The sequence below is a fragment of the Myxocyprinus asiaticus genome, chromosome 3, assembly GCF_019703515.2.
Source record: "Myxocyprinus asiaticus isolate MX2 ecotype Aquarium Trade chromosome 3, UBuf_Myxa_2, whole genome shotgun sequence".
NCBI classification, from domain to species: domain Eukaryota; kingdom Metazoa; phylum Chordata; class Actinopteri; order Cypriniformes; family Catostomidae; genus Myxocyprinus; species Myxocyprinus asiaticus.
This window is the reverse complement of record NC_059346.1, coordinates 58,244,782-58,266,343: the sequence shown is the minus strand read 5'-3', so window position 1 is coordinate 58,266,343 and position 21,562 is coordinate 58,244,782. Positions and strand designations below refer to the sequence as shown.

Genomic DNA, 21,562 nt, shown 5'->3' with positions numbered 1-21,562 from the left:
GTCCTTTCCTTTCAAAATCCCTCCTGTGGTTTGCATCTTCTTACTGTTAGCATGACAAACTACCGATCGTGATATGTGAATTTGTGTCCAAAACTCAGTCCTGAATGACTGGTTAGCTCAGTTGGTTAGAGCATGGTGTTAATAACACCATGGTTGCAGTTTCAATCCCTCATATGGACCATGTAGTTTTCTGTTCTGAATATATCTTCTGCTCGACTCTCACGTGCCCACTGGTATCATAGAAATCTGTACAGAGAAGTGACCCTAAATGATTCGGCTGAAATAGCTCAGTTGTGAAAGTACTATGCTGAAGCGCTAAACGTACCTGGTTCTGTCCTGTGTTTTGGCACATGGCTCTTTTGTCTGTTTTCAGTCCATGGCTGCCAATGGCCCAGATCCTGCCCCTTTCCACAGAGCAATTATGCGCTCCACCTACATGGTGCTGAATGAAATAATTCCTTGGTTCCATGGTGACTCTGAATCCAGCGATCCGAGTTCAAATCTCAGTGGGACCTTCTGCAACTTTTGTGCCAAAGGTGTGGAGTACCCAATCAGAAGGGCTTTTCAGAAGCGGTTAGCCTCCAAATCTTCTGTATGAAAAGCATTCATAGTCTGATGGCCAGTGGCCTCATTTATAAAGACGTTCGTAAAATGACCTCAAATGTAAATGTAGCATAATTTCCTACGTGTTCCTGCAAATTATTTATAAAACGTCCCTATGCACGGAAAAATGTTCCTTAATACATCCCACTTTATATATCGCAGTTCATCTTAAAATCATAGGCTTGTGAATGACTGCGTGGACTCCACCTACAGAACATCCACAAATATCTTAAAATAGTGAGACGCAATTCAATAAAAGCATACTCGCAAGATATTCATTCATTCATATGGAATGTTCTTGTGCGGTTGGCAAATTTTTCTATAAAAGTGAGTGCAGCTAACGGTGTTGGCCCATAAAATGCATCCTATTGAAAGACTCATCACTTATTCATTTTCATTATCAATAACAAATCCAATCATTGATCACGTTTACTGTAAATTCACACCATTTTTCAACCAATGTCCATATTCTTGCTAAACCTTAATTCCGAAAAGAGGTTTACATGCTCTTTTATATATAAGGAAATATGCATAGTCTACATGGCAGTCGTGTTCTGTATAAACTACATGCGCTTTCTTTTCCCACTGTTGTCTTCTGCTCGCTCGTGCCACTGATTGCACTGCATTTTAGTTAGAGCATTCACTATTATTTATGTCCACAACAAAAGCAGACAAGAGGCTGAAGGATGAATAGATGAAAAAAAATGTAGGCGGGTTTTAAATGAGACTGTTGCTTTGCTTTTTAACCATCTGTATATTGATTTAACTATGTTTAACAATAATCTCTCCTCCTCCTCCTCCCTCCAAAAATGTACTTGACATATTGCATACCGTATATTACCCCGGCCTGTTATCTCGTCGGTCTCAAAATGAATTTATTATGGAAACCTGCAGAAAGGGCTATGAATAAGTTTTCTGTTAATGCGGATATCCAAAACGAAACATTTAAATGAGGCATGCTTATTCTAAATAAGATGTCTTTCATATTTTGATGCCCAGGTCTGTCACATTAGAGAATGGGGGGCTAAGAAGGAAACCTCCCAGGTGGAGAATGAGAGGATCGACCCCACTACCACTCGCATGCTACGTGAACGCTCTACAGTTTTAGCTAACTCCCCTACAGGGATGTTTTCACCAAGCCTTGATTGAATCGTTTTTTGGTTCCTCTTTTGTGCATCCAGGAGTTACCCATCCCCACCCTTAATACCTTGCAATAATCAGAAAGACAATGTTCAAGAAGTATCACGAGGTAGTGATCCGGTATCAAAAAAGAGTTTTGTAGTCAAGTAGGTTTGCACCCAAGAGGATTGTGATATGGTGACATAGGAACTTCAGTGGTGACCCAATCAAACTTCAGAACATATTAAATTTGTGTTTTGAGAAAGCTATAGATGCAGATGACTGTGCAATGAGCGCTTCGTGAGAAATGGGACAAAAGAAGCAAACTTTAGATTGGCATCTTTGTTAGGATTTATTGGTGTTTTGACATGTTATTGAAATGTATGCTTGCCAGAGAGGTTTGAAGATTTCTTTATTTTCCCATTCGTGTAGACAGTAGCTGTAATTGCATGACTGGAAATAGCTGGACGTGGGCGTGGCATGCTGCGTGCCACAACGTCATGAGGTTTGTTTCGAGCTTGTAGGGAAGAGCGGAGAGCGCAAAGTGGCTCGTTGGTCTAGGGGTATGATTCTCGCTTTGGGTGCGAGAGATCCCGGGTTCAAATCCCGGACGAGCCCGTCCTTTCCTTTCAAAATCCCTCCCGTGGTTTGCGTCTTCTTACTGTTAGCATGACAAACTACCGATCGTGATATGTGAATTTGTGTCCAAAAATCAGTCCTGAATGACTGGTTAGCTCAGTTGGTTAAAGCGTTGTGTTAATACTACCATGGTTGCAGTTTCAATCCCTCATATGGACCATGTAGATTTTTGTTCTGAATATATCTTCTGCTCTACTCTCACGTGCCCACTGGTATCATAGAAATCTGCACAGAGAAGTGACCCTAAATGATTAGGTTGAAATAGCTCAGTTGGCAAAGTATTATTCCGAAGTGCTACACTAACCTGGTTCTGTCCTGTGTTTTGGCACATGGCTCTTTTGTCTGTTTTCAGTCCATGGCTGCCAATGGCTGCCAGTGGCTCAGATCCTGCCCCTTTCCACAGAGCAATTATGCGCTCCACCTACATGGGGCAGAATGAAATAAATTCTTGGTTCCGTGGTTCCATGGTGACTCTGAATCCAGCGATCCGAGTTCAAATCTCAGTGGGACCTTCTGTATGTAAAGCATTCATAGTCTGATGGCCAGTGGCCTCATTTATAAAGACGTTCATAAAATGACCTCAAATGTAAATGTAGCATAATTTCCTTCATGTTCCTGCTATTTTTTTATAAAATGTCCCTATGCACGGAAAAATGTTCCTTAATACATCCCACTTTATATATCACAATTCTTCTTAAAATCATATGCTTGTGAATGACTGCATGGACTCCACCTAAAGAACATCCACAAATATCTTAAATTGGTGAGACAGAGGAGGTCACGTGACACCATGCAAGGGGCAGATATGTGAGAGACGAGCTCTGTGCATTTTGCAAATTTTTTTAGTATTTTCATGTAATAATTTGTTGAATTTTGATACACCCAGTTACACATTTGCTCTTTGATGCAAAACATGGCAAAGAAGTCAAAATCCTCGGGCTCTGGAGTCATTAAGACACTTACGTGTTCAGGATGATAGCCCCGACAGGCCTACAGACCGGGGACTCGATTTGGATGGCGCGGCGGGAGAGGTGATCCAGTGTCAGTTGTCCAACATGCCAGTGATGTTGATGAAGATTCTTTCTGACATGGAGGATCTCGCTGTAATACGTCGATCGATTACGGCGATGGAAACAAAATTCTCTGAGCTAGTTACAAGAGTGACTGATGTTGAGAGACGAATCGATTTTTTGGAATCTTCGGAGAGGGAATTTACCGCTAATCCACCCACGACCAACGTTGATTTGGAACATCTCCTTGAAAAGCTTGAATATTTTGAGAATAGAAGCCGCAGGAATAACGTTCGAATTGTTGGAATTCCTGAGCATACGGAGGGCAGAGATAGGGTGAAATTTCTACACGAGCTTTTCCCGAGTCTCCTCGACATAACAGGCCACAAGCTGGAAATCGAGCGAGCTCACAGAGTCCCAGCTTACAGATTTGCTGAGGGAGACATGCCCCGATCGATTCTGGCCAGATTTCTGAGATCATCCGATAAAGATCTTGTGTTGCGCCAGGCGAGGAGCAAAGGGAAGCTTTCTTGGAAGAACCATAATATTTTCTTGTTCCCGGACTTTGCGAGTTTGACAAGAGAGAAACGCGATTGGTTCAAGGAATGTAAGAAACTCTTACATCGGCGTAAGATCACTTTTGCTCTAATGTTTCCAGCCAAACTGAGAATAGAAACGAAGGTCAGTCGCAAAGTATTTACATGTCCCAATGAAGCAATGTCTTTTATTGAATCAATGGCTGAGTAAACCATTGGATGTTTCTCATGTGAGTGGGTCGACTCGCTGTACTTACTCTTGAGGAAGCTGGGTGAAATTTTGGTTTCTTTTTTCTTTTTGCGTTGGCTCAGCCGTGCGACTGGAGCTTGTTTTGTGAATAACACTTTTCCTTAAAGAAACTTTTGCATTGAAGTTCCCGGCCAGTTTGAGAGTGGACACTACAGATGACCGCAAAATATCTACATGCTCACACAAAGGATGTCTTTAATAAAGTTGACGGATTGTGTAAGTCATGGTATATACTTTTATGCGGCCTCCGAGTGAATTGACTCGACCACCTGGGGAACCGGGATGCCGGTTTTGTTTCTTTTTGTATTGGTTCCACCTAGCAGCTGGAGCTTGTTCTATTGAATAACACTCCTTTGGAACAGCTGTGGATTAATCTGTTCGTTCTTCGTGCTTATTCCTCCTGCTGTCTGTTGTTTGTTTTGTTGAGTATTTTTACGGGACATTGGAATGATTACATCATCCGTTGAACTCGTAACAACCAGCTCACTGAACATATCTGAACAGTTTTATATCAGCTGGAATTTGTTTTGTGGAAGATCACACCTTTGAGACAGTTCTGTGAATGAATCTACACATCCTTTGTGTTCATTCTTCATATTTGCTGGGGTTCATTTTACAAAGTATTTTCTGTTATGTAATTTTGCCTCACAAATTTGTGAGGCAAACTTGAGCAATCCGATAGCAAAGTTGTTGTGGGGGCTCGTGGGCGTTCATGGACCTTTTGAGTTTAGAAGGATTGTCGCCAGTTGGCGCTTTTGTGCGCGGGGTTAATGCGCACGTTTTTCTTTTTTCTGTTTGTTTTGTTCGGGGGGAATTTCGGGGTTTGATTGTTTCACTAATGGGGAATGTGGTCTGTATAATTTTGTCTTTGACACACAATTAATTTTTTCTACTATATCAAAATGTCAGATGTTAATATGAGTGTACTATCTCTCTCCACATGGAATGTGAATGGGTTGGGGCACCCCATAAAAAGAAGAAAGGTTATTACTTTTCTTATATGTAAGAAATATGATATAGTGTTTCTTCAAGAAACACATCTCTCCCTGCAGGAAGCTGAAAAATTTTGGAAGATATGGGGTGGACATGTTTTTTTTAGTGCTGGCTCAAGTAAGAGCAAGGGAGTCATTATATTGGTAAATAAACATCTACAATTCAAATGTCTCAAACAGATTAAAGATAAATTAGGAAGAGTATTTATTGTTTTAGCTGAAATTCAAGGGCAAAGGTTGATTTTGGCTAATATTTACACACCTAACGCTGATGATCAAGGCTTTTTTATAGATCTTGAAGGGATGTTGCAAACCGCTGGCACCCCTCATGATATAATATTGGGAGGAGACTTTAATCTTTTGATGGATTCAGTCCTTGATCACAGTAAAGCAAAAATGTGTAAGCCCCCTAGAGCAACAGTGACACTTCACAGGATGTGTAAAAATCTTGGTCTTACAGATATTTGGAGACTTTTGAACCCATCTGGAAGGGACTATACATTTTTTTCATCAGTCCATAAGATTTATTCTAGAATTTTTTGATATCCAAATCCCTCATTTCATCTGTTGTGTATTGTTCAATTGGAAACATTTTAGTCTCAGATCATGCCCTGGTGAGTTTAGAGGTGATGCCACATATAGAGAAAAAGAAATCATATAGTTGGCGCCTTAATGTATCCCTTTTGCAAAATCCTGATTTCCAACAAATGTTAAAGACTGAAATCAATGTTTATATGGAGACCAACTGGTCCTCAGTATCCTCTGTGGGTGTGGCTTGGGAGGCACTTAAGGCGGTTCTTAGGGGCCGGATCATACAGTATGCCTCATTCATCAAGAAATCCGAAGCAACGAGAACTCGTGGAGTTGGAAGGAAATATTAAAAGTGCAGAGGCAGATCTGAAGCACTGTATGTCAGCTGATGGCCTCCGAGAATTGACCCAATTAAAATATAGATATAATACTATTTTGTCGCGGAAAGTGGAGTTTTGGTTATTCAGGGCAAGACAGTCATACTTTGAGTCGGGTGACAAAGCAGGGAAGCTTCTGGCTAGATATATAAAGCAGAGAGAGTCTTTTTCTACCATTCCCTCAGTGAAATCTGCTGGTGGTGAAATTTTTACTTCAGCCATTGATATTAATAATGCCTTTAAAGAATTCGATATTGATCTGTATAGTTCCACATCTTCGTCTACTGATGAAGATATTAGAAACTTTGTGGAACCATTAGATCTTCCTAAACTGACGATTGAGCAAAAAATTTCTCTTGATTCTGAGCTAATCTTGGAGGAGCTTGACGAGGTAATTAAGTCCCTACCTACTGGCAAGGCTCCGGGGCCAGATGGTTTTGCCGCAGAATTTTTTAGATCCAATGCTACAGAACTGGCTCCACTTTTGTTAGAAGTTTATACTGAATCATTAAAGAATGGAAAGCTTCCTCCAACCATGACACAAGCCCAGATCAGTCTGATTCTTAAAAAGGACAAAGATCCAAGTGAGTGTTAAAGTTACCGTCCAATCTCCCTGATCCAACTAGATGTAAAAATATTATCAGAAATTTTGGCTAACCGATTAAGTAAGGTTATGACATCTCTTATACATATAGATCAGGTGGGATTTATTCGGGGCCGTAGCTCTTCTGATCTCATCAATATCATTTGGTCAGTAGCAAATGATCAATCTCCAATCGCTGCCATCTCACTTGACGCCGAAAAGGCGTTTGATATTGTAGAATGGGATTATCTTTTTAAGATTTTGGAAATGTAGGGGTTCGGAAGTACATTTATTGGTTGGATTAAGTTACTTTATAGACACCCTGTAGCAGCGGTACAAACAAATTGATTAATTTCAGATTATTTTACTCTGAATAGGGGCACTCTGCAGGGCTGCCCTTTTTCCCCTTTATTGTTCTGTCTTGCCCTGAAACCATTAGCAGCCGCCATAAGAAAGGAGGATGATTTTCCAGGGATGGTTGTGGGAGGTGTGGCGTATAAGCTTCTGCTTTACGCAGATGATATTTTATTATTTGTCTCTGAACCTACTAGATCTGTGCCTTGCCTCCACAGAATTATGAATTCCGTTTCCAAGTTCTCAGGATACAAAGTCAATTGGTCTAAATCCGAAGCTTTGGCTCTGACAGCGTACTGCCCAGTAACGGCTTTTCAGCCAGGCGCCTTCCAGTGGCCCAAACAGGGCATTAAGTATTTGGGGATTTTATTCCCAGCAAATTTGTCTGATTTAGTTAGTGTTCATTTTGACCCTTTAATAAAAAGATTTTCGAGCGATGTGGGCAGGTGGGCTTCATTACATTTATCGATGATTGGGAAGGTTAATGTTATTAAAATGAATTTTATTCCAAAATTTAACTACCTGCTACAATCTCTCTCTGTAGATGTCCCCCTCTCTTATTTCAAGGAATTTGATAGCATAGCGAAGTCCTTCATTTGGAATGGTAAACATCCCAGATTGCATTTTAATGTTACATAGGCCAATAGACAAAGGAGGGCTAGGCCTACCCAAGGTTTTGTTTTATTACTATGCGTTTAGTGTCAGACATTTGGCTCATTGGTCACTTCCACCTGAGAGAGCCCCTCCCTGGTTTGTTATTGAACAGGCAGTTCTTGCCCCTATTTCGCCATTACAAAGCATTTCTATCAAACTAATCTGAAGAATTAAGTTACACCCAGTTATTTCGCATTTACACTCAGTATGGACTAAAGTGTCCAGATAGTTTAAATTGGACACTTATTTAAATGTTGCCTCGAGCATATGGCAGAACCCAAGATTGTGTATTGGCAAGTCTCCTTTCTGCTGGCCAGAGTGGATTGTGAGGGGGTTGCTACACTCGGTGACCTATATGAAAGTGGGGTGATGAGATCGTTTGAAAACTTGGTCCAACATTTTGGGATCCCCAGACCTCAGTTTTATAGGAATTTACAACTGCGCCACCTGCTTTGTACTATTTTTGGGAGTAGCACACACCCCCCTAAGGTGGCAGATGCTTTGGGAGAGGTGATTGCGGCTTTTAGGAAAGGTCATGAGGCATCAGTGTACTACTCCCTGTTAATTCAGAGTATGGGGGATGGAGCCTTAACTTCTCTCAAGAGAGTGTGGGAGAAAGATTTCAACTTGGCACTGGAGGAAGGAGTGTGGGCTAAGCTTCTTAAAAACGTTAAGTCTGCATCTAGTGATGCAAGGGTGCGTCTTATACAATTCAAAATTTTGCATAGATTTTATTGGACCCCCTCTGGACTGTATAGGCTTGGTCTTAAAGACACACCCACCTGCTGGAGATGCCAATCAGAGAATGAAGACATGGCCCATATTTTTTGGTGGTGTCGAGATCCAGAAATTCTGGTCGAAGGTTCAGAATTTTGTGTGCGACGTGGTGGGCACTGAGGTTTCATTTTGCCCCAGACTTTGTGTTCTGGGCGATGGGGCGATCATCGATGTGGGGGATGGCCATACAGAGAACTGGGTTCTGGCCTGTGTGATGATTGCCAGGCAGGTTATTTTGAGGGGTTGGAGGTCAGCTGGTGCACCCCCATATCCGGAGTGGTGCACGGAGGCGGGGAGGGTGGCAGCTTATGAGGTGGTGTCATCGGGAAGACGGGGTGGCTTGGAAAAGTTTATTCGGAAATTGGGCAGGTATTTGGAGTATTTGGAGGGCTCTCGGGTGGGGTGTGGAGAGAGTAGTGTATTATAGTTAGTATGATTATTATGTGTGTGTATGTATGTATGTGTATATATATGTGTATGCATTTATGTTTGTATATGTATGTGTATATATATATATATATATATATATATATATATATATATATATATATATATTTTTTTTTTATATATGTATATATGTGTGTGTCAGTTTGATTTTTAATTCTATATATTTTATTATGTTTGACCACAGGGTTGTTTTTTTGGGTGGGCAGGGTCGGGGAGGGGTGGGGTTGTGGGGTTTAAATGTTGATTTTATATATATATATATATATATATGTTTACATTTCATTGCTATTGTATGATTTAATAAAAAAATTTAATTACAAAAAAAATGGTGAGACAGAATTCAATAAAAGCACACTTGCAAAATATTCATTCATTCGTATGGATTGTTCTTGTGCGGTTGGCAAGTTTTTCTATAAAAGTGAGTGCAGCTACTGGTGTTGGCCCATAAAATGCATCCTATTCAAAGACTCATCAGTTATTCATTTTCATTATCAATAATAAATCCAATCATTGATCACGTTTACTGTAAATTCACACCATTTTTCAACCAATGTCCATATTCTTGCTAAACCTTAATTCCGAAAAGAGGTTTACATGCTCTTTTATATATAATGAAATATGCATAGTCTACATGGCAGTCGTGTTCTGTATAAACTACATGCGCATTCTTTTCCCACTGTTGTCTTCTGCTCGCTCGTGCCACTGATTGCACTGCATTTTAGTTAGAGCATTCACTATTATTTATGTCCCCAACAACAGCAGACAAGAGGCTGAAGGATGAATAGATGAAAAAAAATGTAGGCGAGTTTTAAATGAGACTGTTGCTTTGTTTTTTAACCATCTGTATATTGATTTAACTATGTTTAACAATAATCTCTCCTCCTCCTCCTCGCTCCAAAAATGTACTTGACATATTGCATACCGTATATTACAATGGCCTGTTATCTCGTCGGTCTCAAAATTAATTTATTATGGAAACTGTAGTGGCTTCTGCCACCTCTGTGAAGCATCACTCTTGAAGTCTTGGGGTTTTGATGCAAGAAGATAGACTTCATTATCAGAGATAAAAAAGCAGAGTTGCTCCCAGAACAACTCCCGAAAACTGGGTTTGCCCCCGCTTAAATATATATGATCTACCAAGGAGTGGCTAATACATTCCATATGTGTCACTGGACCCACTTTGGAGAGACTTCACCATATTTTCTTTAGCGTTAACACAGGAGACTCAGTTTACCATATGCGAAGGGCCCCACATTTCACAGACACATCCAGTCACATGTTTGACCACCAGAAACAATTGTAGAATAAAATGGCTATATTAACATTGATTATACTTTATTAATTTATACTCAACTTTATAAAAATATTCTACATTATCCCTCCTCTGGGACTTACATAAGTCCCACCTTCACTTTTTTTACCCAGAGTGCAGTTTCATAATTCAGTCGCCTCAGTCATGCTATCTAGTGACTAAGTCACACAGCTTCATTACCAATGACCAGATTATGCAACTGCACTCCAGTGGAGATTGCAGAACACATTCAAATTTGATTAAGAACGGAGTAAAAAGATTCTGTCTCCTTATACCTTCATTCAATAAATGAAACATATGATCATGTTATAAGCATGAGCGTGCAATTGGTTCAGTCTTGCCTGTGGTTGTCTCAGTAATGTAGAGTACATCAAACATAAAACAAAATATTCATCATAATATTAAGAGTTCTGTTTTGTAGTGTAGATATCTTCAACCCAGATATTTTGCGCATCGTAGAGGGTCACCTCCGGGGAGAGGTTAGGCTAGCACTTTTATTCCGGGGCATGGCTCATCATATATATTCATTGGAGGAATCAATTTCCTCCCAATTTGGTCTTTTTGTCCATCCAGGGTAGTTGTCATTGCATTGGATCATTCACATTGATCAATGTCATCTGCTTCACTGTTGCTCGGATCAAGAATGATTTTATCAATGGTAACACACAACAGAATATTATTCCTCCCACAAGGATTGTTGTTTCAATCATTATACCAATTTTAGCCAACCATGCACCCCGTTTTTTAAATTATTCTATTTAAATTTATAAACAAACAAGACAAGCACTGTTAATCATTAGTCACCACCATGTTTTCTTTTTCCATTCTACATTAATATTAAAATGTACATGAGTTCAATAAAACATAAGTAAAAAGTAATAAATCATTTTCCAATCTTAATTCTTCATCATACCAATATTCCCAGGTTTAATACTTCTTTAATAAGTCAGGCACTCCTTTGTCTGCAACGGTTCTCAAAATTTTACCCCCAAAATTTATAATTAATCTTCTACACAGGGTATGATCCCCTGATTGCACAGCGACAGAATGCTTGGTATTTAACACTGTGATAAGTTGTTTTCGTAAAGCGGTTATTAAAATACAGTCGGGTTGAGTGAACTCACAATTTTCGGGCAGGTTTCTTCTAGACCTCCCTTTTGATGCTTCCGAATTAAAAGCATCCATCCACTCCCTTAAACCCATCTCACCCCTTTTTGGGCAGGCTTTCAGGGCAGTGATGCCCTGCCTTAGGTTGCCCCCCCTTCTTGCCACTGGAGAGTCTTACCCATCACTGGGTCATCACCTCTTGCCACTGGTCTCGATACCGCTCAGTCCTATTGGCCAATCCTTAATAATTTGGTATCTGTAAACAGATATTTTCTTTTGTTTCAGGGAGTATCACCTGAGAACTGTCACAGCCAATGGAACCATCAACAACTGCTTAAACATGGAGACAATTCAAAACATGGTTCAATTCAAAATTTAACAATCTTTTAAAATTTTCCAAATTAAAAGTAAAATGCTACAATTGAACTCACAAAATCCATGTATCACGGTGGGGACTAACATCAGAACAAAACAAAATAAAGGGTAGCCTCTGTCAAGCTTCTAGGAAGCTTAATTTAAAAACATCACCTTAATTCAATAATAGTCTCTAGATAGTCTTTGAACCTACATTTATTCTTTCAGATGAACGTTCAACTGAATCTCTTCTCTTTAGTATAAACACTTAACTTCAAATTGCCCTCTGAATATATAAAATCTTTAATCATGATGAGGAAAGCTTGTTGAACCTCCCCTTCATATCACTGTATCTAACATTATTGTCAATTCACATCATTTTTGTAACATCTGAGGTTGTTACCCCTCCTACCAACCACCAGAGGGAGCCCTCTCCTGAATATTAACTCTGTACCATTTCTTCATTTGTTACTTCCTGTCTGAGCTATATAAATACCATGCTGTTTCCATCGTCACATTGTGAAGTATTGTCAGCTTACTCTGCTTTGCTGAGTGTTTTTCCATTGCCATTTCTGATTGTTTATTTGTTATGACCTTTGCCTGATTCCTGGATTTTCTGCTTTTTGGATACCCCTTTGTTTTGTTTTCCTTGTTGGACTGTCTTTTGGTTTGTTGGATTATACCGCCTGCATAACGACTATCTCTATTTGCCTGCTAATTTGGATTGTTTGCTTGTGTTCTAATAAACTTCCAGCATATGGATCCTAACACCGTCTCCATGGCCAGTTCATTACAGAATACTTTGCCTACCATGGATCCAGCAGAAGTTTCACAGCTCCAGGCCGCATTCGCACACTAGTGCAAGGTATTAAGGGGTTACCAAGACCAGCTGAACAAACTACGAGCTGCCAACGAATGTTTGACACAATACATTCACTCACTGTCAACTCCCCATGCTAACCCGGTATGCTTTGCTCTCCCTGATAAGTTTGATGGTTCTGCTGAAAAATGCCGGGTTTTTTACGACAATGTAAGGTATTTTTTCAAAATCAGCCTGAATCATTTGATCAAGATGCCAGGAAATGTTCTTTTTTTGATGTCACTGCTTACCGACAAAGCTCTCGATTGGGCCGCCGCTGTCTGGGATAAAGATACTCAAATCCAGGTTTCATTTGATTACTTCGTTCAACAAATCCACGAAGTCTTCGAGTATCCAGCGGGCGGTCAAGATATCTCTGTTCGGCTACTTTATCTACCCCAGGGTCATCGATCAGCAGCAGGTTATGCAGTTCTGTTCAGGACACTAGCGGCTCAGAGTGGGTGGAATGATGTCACTCTGAAGACTGTTTTTCCGTGTGGGGCTTAACCTGAAACTCGGGATGGAACTAACCTGCAAGGGTGAAGGTATGAATCTTTCTGAATAGATCACTATGGCCATCAAGATTGACAACCTGCTTCAGAATGCTTCACGGCCTCCGTTATGTTTCACCCCGGATTCTACAGTCTCAGTACAGGCTCAGACATCCACTGTATCACTTGAACCCATGCATGTTGCTCGCACTCGTGTTTCCATGGAGGAACGCCAAAGATGACGCAATGAAAACCTTTGCTTTTACTGTGGTTCAAAAAGTCATCTCAATGCTGCATGCCCACACAACAAATCTAGGTTCCCTGAGTCAAGGCAGCACATGAGTACTATGAACATTAAATCACCCATCTCACATAATTTTCTCTTGCCTGTAGAGATCTCCATTGGTGATCATGTAAGAGGTGTTACAGCATTAGTGGATTCTGGGGCTGCTGTTAATCTCATTAATCAGGGGATTGTACAAGAACTCAACATACCCACCACTGAATGCTTTCCTAAGCTTAACATCACCACTGCGGATAACGCACCTATTGGTACTGGCATGACTCAACAGACTGTTCCTACAACCATCAAGATTGGACTTTTTCATATTGAAAATATTTCACTATATATCATCAACTCCCCAATCATGCTCTTATCCTGGGTCATCCCTGGCTGGCCGTCCACGACCCTTCGATATCCTGGAACCAAGGTGAGCTCACACATTGGTCAAGGTTCTGTCATGAACACTGTCTTCATGTTGTTTCCAGGCCTTGCTTTATCACCAGTGTAGAGATCCCTAAATCACAGAAGGAGACCACGATTCCCAAGGAGTATGCAGAGTTCAGTGAAGTGTTTGGCAAGATTAAAGCTACAGAACTTCCTCCTTGTCATCCATGGGACTGTGCCATTGAACTTCTGTCTAATACAACTCCACCAAGAAGCAAGGCCTATGCATTGTCATGCCCCAAGACCCTCGCCATGGAGAGTTACATTGAGGAAGCCCTTGCCTCCGGTTACATCCATCCCTCCACCTCCCCAGCTGCTGCAGGATTCTTTTTCGTGGAGAAGGATGGAGGTCTACATCCCTGTATTGACTGTTGAGGCCTGAACTCCGTCACCATAAAATATCGTTACCCATTGCCACTTATCCCCTCTGCCCTTGAACAACTCTGTGAATCCAAGATCTATACCAAACTGGATCTAAGGAGTGCTTATAACTTCATCAGGATCCGAGAAGGGGATGAGTGGAAGACTGTATTCATCACCACCAGGGGGCACTATGAATATTTGGTCATGCCATATGGACTTGCCAACGCCCCCTCGATTTTTCAGTCTTTCATCAACAAGATTTTCAGAGACTTACTGAATCATTGTGTGGTGGCTTACATTCACAACATCCTCATTTACTCCCAAAACATGGAACAACATATCCAGCAGGTCAAGACAGTCTTGTCATGTCTCCAGGAACATCAACTATTCGTCAAGGCAAAGAAATGTGAGTTCCATACCTCTCATACCACCTTCCTGGGTTACAACATCAGCCATCAAGGTGTAGAGATGAATGTCTCAAAGGTAACAGCCGTCACTGAATGGCCTCAACCTACTAAACTCAAGGAACAACAGCAGTTCCTGGGCTTTGCCAACTTCTATCGCTGTTTCATTAGGAACTACAGTACCATTGCAGCACCACTCACGTCATTGCTCAAAGGAAAGCCAAGCAAGTTGCCATGGAATGATGCCGCATACCAAGCCTTCATCTCCCTCAAGTCAAGCTTCACAACCGCTCCAATACTGAAACATACTGACCCCAATCTTCCCTTCGTCGTTGAGGTAGATGCTTCAGATTGTGGGATTGGAGCAGTCCTGTCACAACGTCACGGAACACCAGGCAAGCTTTAACCCTTGTGCCTTCTCCAGAAAGTTGAACTCAGCTGAACATAACTATGATGTGGGGAATAAGGAGTTACTTGCCATGAAAGCGGCACTCGAGGAATGGCATCATGAGGGGGCAGTCCAACCATTCCAAGTTCTCACCGACCACAAGAATCTTGAATATATCAAGGCAGCCAAGAGATTGAATCCACGCCAACCCGACGGTCATTGTTTTTCACCAGGTTCAATTTCACAGTCACTTACCGCCCTGGCAGCAAGGACCGCAAGGCAGATGCTCTTTCACGCAGACACGATCCACCTCCCCTTCAACCTTACCCTGGGTCCATCCTGCCACCATCTGTCATAGCACCGGTTAGCTGGGACTTAATGGAAGAAATACAACAAGCACAACAGCATGAACCATCACCACCTAACTCCCCCCCCCCTCAACAAGCACTACGTACCCCAAGCTCTACGTCAGAGGACAATCCAATGGGTCCACACTTCCTTGAGCACAGGTCACCCTGGCATCCAAAGAACAATCACTCTGGTATGTAATTCCTTCTGGTGGCCATCTGTGATTCATGATGTGACTAATTATGTGAAGTCTTGCCAGGTGTGTGCCCAATCCAAGACCCCTAGAGAACTGCCAACGGGGTTGCTTCAACCACTGCCCATACCTCAAAGACCATGGTCTCGCCTGTCCATCGACTTCATCACAGACCTGCCAAAATCCCATGGATACACTACCATTCTGGTAATCATTGACCTATTTTCCAAATCATGTAGACTTGTCCTTCTCAAGGGTTTACCCACTGCCATGGAAACTGCTAATGCTTTATTCCACCAAGTCTTTAGGGTCTATGAATTACCAGAGGACATCGTGTCTGATCGAGGTTCACGTCACGAGTTTAGCAGGCATTCTGCGAACAGTTGGACATTAATGTGAGTCTCACTTCTGGTTATCACCCTCAGGCCAATGGACAGGTGGAACGTCTGAATCAAGAGATTGGCAGATACCTTCAAAGCTATTGTAGCCGTGAACAGGAGAAATGGAGCGACTTCTGCCCTGGGGCAAATATGCACAGAACTCCCTCACCCATACTAATATGGGTCTAACCCTCATTAATGGCTACCAACCCCTGATGTTCCCTTGGTCAGGAGAGCCTTCTACGGTGCCAGCGGTGGACGATTGGATTAGGTGAAGCGAGAGGGTGTGGGACAGCGTACATGTCCGGTTACAGCGAGCTGTCAGAGCTCAACATTTCCAGGCTGACCGGCGGAGGCATCCCCATCCCAACTATCAGCCAGGACAGAGGGTCTGGTTGTCCACAAGGGATCTCAAGTTGCGGCTACCCTGCAGGAAGCTCAATCCAAGGTATGTGGGTCCTTTGAGAATTATCCTTCAAATAAACCCAGTTACTTACCGTTTAGAGCTTCCTGATAATTACCATATCTCTCCTTCCTTCAATGTGTCCTTGCTGAAACCCGTCCACCCAGCGTCTGGCTCTGGAACCACGGATTCTGAGCCTCCACCTCCACTGGATGTAGATGGAGCCCCAGCGTATATGGTCAGAGAGATCATGGACTCAAGACAACGAGGAAGCCAGATGCAATACTTGGTGGACTGGGAGGGTTACAGACCAGAGGAGAGACCATGAGCAGCTGCCAAGGACATATTGGACCCGTCCCTGATCCAAGAATTTCATCATGCCCATCCTGATCATCCAGCACCACGACCAAGGGGACGTCCCAGCAGAAGAACACCAGGAGTTGTTCGTAGAGGGGAGGGTTCTGTAACATCAGAGGTTGTTACCCCACCAACCACCAGAGGGAGCCCACTCCCGAATACTAACTCTGTACCGTTTCTTCATTGGTTACTTCCTGTCTGAACTATATAAATACCATGCTGTTTCCACTGTCACATTGTGAAGTATTGCCAGCTTACACTGCCTTACTGAGTGTTTTTCCATTGCCATTTCTGATTATTTGTTATGACCTTTGCCTGATTCCTGGATTTTCTGCTTTTTGGATACCTTTTTGTTTGCCTTGTTGGATTATGCCGCCTGCATAATGATACTATTTGCCTGCTGATTTGGATTATTTGCTTGTGTTCTAATAAACTTCCAGCACATGGATCCTAACACCGTCTCCATGGCCAGTTCATTACAGTTGTCCATATAAAAGAAAATCAAAAGAAAATAAAACAATTTAGAGATGTGCCTTTAGCACACTTCAAAAACTTAAACTGAGTGAGAGAGATAGAGGGGGAGGAATTCAGAGGAGGACATTCCACTCCTTCACACTGTTTCTAATCTTGTTACAGTTATTCCTTTTTCATTTTAGAATCTCATATTTAAGTTACTCTTCAACAGTGATAATTCTGTATATTAACTACTTTCCCATCTTAAACCATCTTCAAGAAAACCTCTTCCAGATCTTTCAACTTACTGGTTCCCTACTACTAATGTAGTTGATGCAACAATCTGTCTTTCATGAGAACGTCATATACCTTGTGATCCCTAAACCAAGAACCATCAAATCTTTAATAAAACACAAACTTTACCTTTCTTTTTCGACATTCTCTTTTCATTCAATACAACTTACTTTAGCCTTCTGTTCAAGCAGAGCTTTACATTTACAACACTTATCCTGTAGTCCTGTCATTTTATTGCAGTCCTGTCATCTTATTACTAATATAATCCCTTCTTTTTTTTTAAGTCAATTAACTCTCTTATGATTACTTTCTCCCTTTTCTTACTCTTTCTCAGGAGAAGGAACTTTCATTCTATCTAATGAAGCAACACAAATCACCTTTTTAAACAAACAAAAGTAATTAAAAATTGTAAACAAATAAAAATAAAGTAGTAAAGAGACACTCAAGAAATTCAGACAAATCTCTTGTGTTTTGAAATATTTGATCAATATCATACACTGCGTCCTTTTAATTTTTCATGTCTCTTATTTATATTCTACTGTTTCAGCATCATTTAACAATAAGATTTTTCAGTTATTATTCTTTATACTTCTCAGCATTTCTTATCAAATGATTCAGTTAAATAGCAAAACCAAAATTCTCAGTGCAGAAACTGTATGCCTCTAAAGTGATACTTTCAAGGATTAATCTCAAAATAGAAATAGTTTACTAGAAAAAAAACACTCAATCAACTCATTGAGCACCCACTAACCTTTTTTTTGAGGGTACTCTCTGGAAAATTTGAGGGAGTAACCAATCCATTAGGTAACTCTAACTTTGCCATCAAGTTTGTAATATTTAACTCTTCAAGTCAATAAATCAGCGGTTAGATGCTGGATTTAAAGTTAGACCCTGAGAACAATTTAGACATGGGTACTGAACCCATGGATGGCAGTCAGCATTCATATAATACTGAAATCAACTTATTCAGAGAAATTTGAATCCACATTTGAAATGTCAAATCAGTAATGATTACCAGCAGTAATGAGAGTGGGAGGATCAATCTTATAAAAGCCCACATCATTCTCAGACTTTTTTCTCTGGACTACCTCCTACATTATTAGCAGTCTCAAAAAATCATCTGGCTTAGCCATCTGCAATGGTGAGAGACTTGTTCCAGAATGAGTTAGTGAAACAACATACACATAATGATGACAAAAGAAAGGGTAAAACATACTTAGTATCAAAGACACACACAGAATAAATGCATGAATATGAAGTTATTTATGATGTTCAATTTAATCTTAATGTTTCTCCATGGGATTCACTCACTACCAATTACCAGTTTTTCCTTAGCATTATCAATATTTTTACAGTCAAATACTTCAAAGTTATTTCTTAAATCTTTAAATCAGAATTTTCAGCACGAATAACATTTTCCATTTTATGTACTTCCAAAAGAAGAAAACTTTCATTTTGTTAGATATCAGAGCATCTGAGCAAAACTGTTTACAAGGTTTGCTTAGTTCTGCCTCCTTATTGGAGGTTGAGACTTTATTTTCTATTTTATCAGGCATGATTGGTCACATAAAAAACCCAAGGAAAAAGCATCACAATGTTGGTAAGGTTGTCACACATAAAGATCATAAGAACAGATATTAAGAGCACAACTTTTCCAACAAATTGAAAAAACAGAGAACATGAAATCATCCAAATCATTCTTAAATTTCTTTCCTTTAATTCTAATCTCAAAGGCAGCTCTCAGTGTACCCATGATCAACCAATGCTACACTGTTTATATAAAACAAGAAAATAAAAGAAAAATATCTAATCTTAATTAAAACAATCTGCTATCTATCTTTTCTAAATCTGGGGCGCCCCTGTCTGAGTGGAGACACTGAGAGAAATGAGTTCTCCTATTAAAAGTCTGCAGGTGCCATCCTTAGAGAGTAAGGGTCAGAGGTCTCTGTTTATTCAGAGCACTAACAGCATCTCACTCAATCTCTCCACCAGACAGACCCTAACAAAAATAGTAAACTCTACCTATCTTAGTTTTTTTGGTTGATCAAGTTTACACCAATAAAGTTGCAACTCACATGTAAATTTGTTCTCCAGACATATTTAAACAAATAGAAAATCAAGAACAAAACAAATAATCATGGGTTCTTAGATTTAGATATCAAGAATTTATATTGTTTAATTTAATATTTTTAAATTTTTTATTTATTCTCTCATAAACTGGACCAGACAGAACATAAAACAGACACATGAATGTGAAGTTTTCACATTTATGGGTTACTTTTCATACTCAAGTTACAAAATATAATTTTCTTATTAGTCAGTTTCACCTTTCTTTTAATTTCTCTTCCCCATTTTCCTGACATCTTATCATTTCTATTTGCTTAACCGTGGCTTTGATATCTAGTGATCTCAATAAAGGAAGTACACAACAAAACAATAGCCCTCCTAGCATTATTGCAATTCCCAAAATCATTCCCAATTTACATAATGCATCTCTCCCTAACAAATTAACAGAAGTATGATTTGATACCAGGATAGGTATGGAGGCACTTTTGTTTTTAGTTTATAGCCTTTTTCTCTTCCCTGTGCCCACCTTCCTCCATCAAATGATGACTCCTTTTCACTTTTTCTTACACTACTGTCCAATAGTCTACTTCTATTTCTTACCAATTTATCTGTCTCATATTAATTTTTCTGTTTCTCTCATTTTTTCTGTCCTTTCCCTTCTTCGGTCACAGCCTTGTTTGTCTTTCTTTTCTAACTTCACATGACCCTCCATCTGCATTTCTCCTAAAACTTCTACAGTTCCCTTGAGTATTTGGAACTGACCTTCTGAGGGCACATATGGAGGTGATTTAGCAAGGACCTCTTTTTTTTTACTTATCTCCTTTTCTGCATCCTTCAGTATTTTTCAGAGAATTTTCTCCTTTCAGTGCTAGCACTTCTCTCTCTTTTTTCCCTTCTTGTTTCTCTCTTTTTACTTCTTTACTCTTATCTTTATTTTTATAATTTTTTATCAAAGTTTCCATTTCCTCACACAACGCTACATCAGATGTCCCTTCCTTTGGCCATTTTGTCATCATATCTTTGTTCTCTTTTGCCATTTGCTTGAGAACTTATCTATAAGTTCTCTGCACAATGGATATTTTAATCCTTAATTTGTCCACAGGAGTGGTTGCCATGATTTGTCCTATAATACTACAAACCCTAACTTTAGGAAAAATGTAGCAATGTATTAATTTTTGTAACAATTTTTGGTTTTTTTGGTCAATTTTTATTTGTTCAAATAATATGATCTTCCAAAGGAAATTCAATTACTTTCATTTATTTATAAACCAATTTACATGCACTTTAATAATTATTATGCCATATATATGTACAAATTTCCTATGTTGTCAATTTACTTTTAGGATCACTCTACATCCAAGTAGTGCCAAATCACAATAACAGCTGCTTTTTCTTAGGTTAGCTGAATCTTTATTTCTTTCATCTTCACTTTTTTATACATTCTCATTTCTTTGAGATTGTATCAATCAATTATTTACACAGTGGATTTCTAGATTTTAGTATTTTCACTGGAGTGTTCACCATAATTATACCTTATGTAATATAACAACACTTATCTTAAATACAATATTTGTTTAAAATTCAATTACTTAGTTGACTTTAGTTTAATGCAATACACTGGACTCAAAGCTTTATTGTTTGTCCAGATAATGTGATTTCCCAAATGGAATTCAATCACTTTATAGTCCTTTATAATTTCAATATTCTTCCTTGTCACTGTGAGATGAACTTTAACTCTAAGCACAGTTATATCACTTGAATGTATAAATTATCTGTATGAAGTCAAATAAATTTCTATGCTGCAGTCTAGTTTAGGAGTTATGAGCTGGCACACGTCCAACAACAGCTGCACTTTCTCAGTTTAGTTAATCTTACATTAGGCTTCCTTCATGGCATGAAATGAACAGCCCAAGACTTTATTTTTGTTCAGTCAGCTTAGAGTTAACTTTTTGCTTTCATGCACATTTTGTTTTACAGCTGTGTTGTCTCACCATTTTTATTCTTTTTCCTATTGTCAGTTTATACTGTATTATATTTACTCTTCCATATACAGTATATATATATACTGTATTATATTTACTCTTCCATATACAGTATATATATATATATATATATATATATATATATATATATATATATATATATATATATATCATCATTGGTTTTAACTCCACTATACAACCAGAATAA

General features: G+C 39.7%; 1 non-coding gene across 1 annotated transcript; it reads left to right on the top strand.

Annotated features, from left to right (window-relative positions):
• The first annotated feature begins 2,268 nt into the window (after positions 1-2,268).
• trnap-ugg (transfer RNA proline (anticodon UGG)) lies at positions 2,269-2,340 on the top strand. Its single transcript has one exon. It is a non-coding gene; the product is annotated as a tRNA-Pro (tRNA).
• The last annotated feature ends 19,222 nt before the right edge of the window (positions 2,341-21,562 follow it).